Source organism: Ascaphus truei, chromosome 19 (assembly GCF_040206685.1).
Source record: "Ascaphus truei isolate aAscTru1 chromosome 19, aAscTru1.hap1, whole genome shotgun sequence".
NCBI lineage: Eukaryota > Metazoa > Chordata > Amphibia > Anura > Ascaphidae > Ascaphus > Ascaphus truei.
In genome coordinates, this window is record NC_134501.1 from 35,455,322 (window position 1) to 35,459,051 (window position 3,730).

General features: G+C 49.9%; 1 protein-coding gene across 2 annotated transcripts in view; it reads right to left on the reverse strand.

Annotated features, from left to right (window-relative positions):
- GFOD2 (Gfo/Idh/MocA-like oxidoreductase domain containing 2) overlaps positions 1-1,421 on the reverse strand; it is an 8,023-nt gene extending 6,602 nt beyond the window's left edge. The window contains exon 1 of one of the 2 annotated variants that reach the window (XM_075577123.1): positions 1,167-1,421. The gene's annotated coding sequence lies outside the window, so the exon portion shown is untranslated. The remainder of the gene's footprint in view (positions 1-1,166) is intronic. The other variant, XM_075577124.1, reaches the window with a different exon arrangement.
- Positions 1,422-3,730: the final 2,309 nt, after the last annotated feature.

The following is a 3,730-nucleotide window of genomic DNA, read 5'->3' on the forward strand; positions in this document are numbered from 1 at the left end:
TGGGGGGGGGGGGCAGAGGATACCCCTGACAGAATGGGGGGGGGCAGAGGATACCCCTGACAGAACGGGGGGGGGCAGGGGATACCCCTGACAGAATGGGGGGGGGGGGGGGCAGAGGATACCCCTGACAGAACGGGGGTGGCAGAGGATACCCCTGACAGAATGGGGGGGCAGAGGATACCCCTGACAGAATGGGGGGGGCAGAGGATACCCCTGACAGAATGGGGGGGGGGCAGAGGATACACCTGACAGAATGGGGGGGGGGGGGGCAGAGGATACCCCTGACAGAACGGGGGTGGCAGAGGATACCCCTGACAGAATGGGGGGGCAGAGGATACCCCTGACAGAATGGGGGGGGCAGAGGATACCCCTGACAGAATGGGGGGGGGGCAGAGGATACACCTGACAGGATGGGGGGGAGGGGGGGCAGAGGATACCCCTGACAGGATGGGGGGAGGGGGGCAGAGGATACCCCTGACAGGATGGGGGGAGGGGGGAGGGCAGAGGATACCCCTGACAGGATGAGGGGAGGAGGGGGCAGAGTATACCCCTGACTGGATGGGGGGGGAGGGGTAGGGGGGCAGAGGATACCCCTGACAGGATGGGGGGTGGGGTAGGGGGGCACAGGATACCCCTGACAGGATGGGGGGGTGGGGTAGGGGGGCACAGGATACCCCTGACAGGATAGGGGGTGGGGTAGGGGGGCACAGGATACCCCTGACAGGATGGGGGGGAGGGGTAGTGGGGCAGAGGATACCCCTGACAGGATGGGGGGGGGGAGGGGGAGGGGGGCAGAGGATACCCCTGACAGGATGGGGGAGGGGGGCAGAGGATACCCCTGACAGGATGGGGGGAGGGGTAGGGGGCAGAGGATACCCCTGACAGGATGGGGGGAGCAGAGGATACCCCTGACAGGATGGGGGGGAGCAGAGGATACCCCTGACAGGAAGGGGGAGGGGGGGCAGAGGATACCCCTGACAGGATGGGGGGAGGGGGGGCAGAAGATACCTCTGACAGGATGGGGGGAGGGGGGGCAGAAGATACCTCTGACAGGATGGGGGGGGCAGAGGATACCCCTGACAGGATGGGGGTGGAGGTAGAGGATACCCGACAGGATGGGGGGGAGGGGCAGCTATGCTGGGGTATGTGTACTGAGAAGTACCCACCTGCATACAGGGCAGTGTCCCGGCCCCTCTCCCCTCCGCGCACGAGCTACCCGTCCTATCCGGGCAGAGCCAGCCTGTGTCGGGTACGGGCCGCAGGAAAACTCCCGGCTCCGGCCCGGAGATGAGACATTCCTAGGGACACACCTCCCACCGGCTGGGGAGGGAAGAGACACCGCCCCTGGGAGGGGAGAGACACCGCCCCGGGGAGGGACAGGCCGGCCCCTGGGAGGGAGGGACAGGCCGGCCCCTGGGAGGGAGGGACAGGGTCACCACATTTCTTACCCTATAGGATCACCCCCTTACATCACTCACCCCTATAGACTTCAGTGGAATCCGCTTATACAGTTAACCCCCCCAAAAAACCTTAGCACTATCCCCCCCTACATTATCCCCCATATTCTTCAGTGGGTCACCCTCTTCTATCACTTGCCCCAGCATTTTCAGTGGGATCCCACCCCCTGAATCACCTGCTCTCATAGGATCAGCCCCATAAGATTGAGTCAATTTCCCAGAAACAGCATCTTCCCCTATATACACCTGTCAGTAGGATCTTCCCCTATATACACCTGTCAGTAGGATCTTCCCCTATATACACCTGTCAGTAGGATCACTTTACACACAAGTTGCTCCTATAGCTTTTTATAGAATTACAAAAATAAATCCCCTGACACAGCAACTGCCCTTATAACTACAGTAGAATCACCCTCTTACACATATCAGTTGCCCCTTACACTTCTATAGGATAACATCCCCCCCCATCCCATATAGTTTATTGAAACCTGTGTAAGGGATATAATATATATATATTTTTAAACAGCAATGAGGGTGGAGAGGAGCCCCCATCACTTGACAATAGCTAGAAATAGTATAATCAAGTGCAATTATATAATACACTATTAACATCTGAGCAAATACAGACTGAAAATTTGATTGTCTTTTTGTGCGTCAAAATCTCAGCTAAAATAGGGTGTGGTTGCCCTGTGTGTTGCTTATTATAAATGTATCTAAGTGAAACCTAGCAGGAATGCATGTCCCTATACAATCCTTACTAGTGGCCCATACTTTGTAGACATTTTTCCCAGTATGCCTTAAAAATGATGTGTTTTTTCCATCAGCATTACCTCCCCGAGTCTATGAAGGTGATCGTTTTCTTCCAATCAGCCGCTATGGAGTACCTGGCCGCAGGTAGAATATGGGAGAGTAACCTGCGACTCGCTGGGATCAAAGTTTCAATAGGTTTAGCTATATGATTAATAATTGGAACAAAGGGAACTGAGTTTTCCAGTATCTCTTCAATTAAATTTGTACTCCTAATCCAGAATCTGTCACTGGGCAAAACAACCAGATATGTGCTATATCTTTCACTTGACCACACCTTCTCCAACAGTGGTCTGAATAGCTTGGGAACATCAAATGTCTTTTAGGAGTTAAACACCATTCAAATAAAATCTTATATATATTCTCCATGGTTGTAGTACATATAGATGTTTTTGAGGCATAGTCCCATAGATCTTCCCAGTTGTCATTCGATGTCTCAACTTGTGGGCCAGACTCACACAATTTCTTAATGTAGTTCTGCTAAAGGAGAGTACCTGTAGGACCCACTTCCTCATATAGTACAGGATCACACCTTTCTGCTATCTCCTGATCCTACATAATCCTTTGAATACAGTTATGCCCGGAAAGTTAGATTCCATGTGTTGAATAAAATGCCTAATTTGCAGTAATCGAATCTCTGAATTTGGTAAATAATATTTTAGGCATATCTTCACAAATACCATTAGTTTTCCTTTGGATAATGGGTTGCCAATATCTAAAATATTTGTAGTTTTCCATATATCATATGGTTTTTGTATTATACCCTGTTGTGGGGGTAGGGGTCAGTTTATTTAATATGGGGATTCATTTGGAAGGGGAGGAAACCAGCTCAAATGTTCCTCTCTCTGTGTTCCAAATATTTAACTTGAATTTGATCACTTCTGTGTGAACTGGGATCTTGTTATCTTTGTCCATCCAAAGTGGAGAAGGCAGGGAGATTGATTTGCAGGACAAGGCCTCTATGTCTACCCACCACAATCTTTGTGGAGCTGATCTCTAAACATCTGAACCTACCAGACCCCCTACAGTTTTAGGAGCTAGTATGGTTAATCTGACTACTTTCAGTACCATATTTATTTATTTTATTTATTTATAAAATATTTTACCAGGAAGTAATACATTGAGAGTTAACTCTCGTTTTCAAGTATGTCCTGGGCACAGAGTAAAACAAATAATACATGGTTACAAGTACAGTTACATAAATGAACAGGGTATACATTATATACAAGACATTGCATGCACAGTTAAAGAAAATATATATTATGAGAGTATGAAACAGTTACAGACCAGGTTAAAATGTGAGACAGCCTTAGATTTGAAAGAACTTAAACTGGTGGTGGATGTGAGAGTCTCTGGTAGGTTGTTCCAGTTTTGGGGTGCACGGTAGGAGAAGGAGGAACGTCCGGATACTTTGTTGAGCCTTGGGACCATGAACAGTCTTTTGGAGTCTGATCTCAGGTGATAAG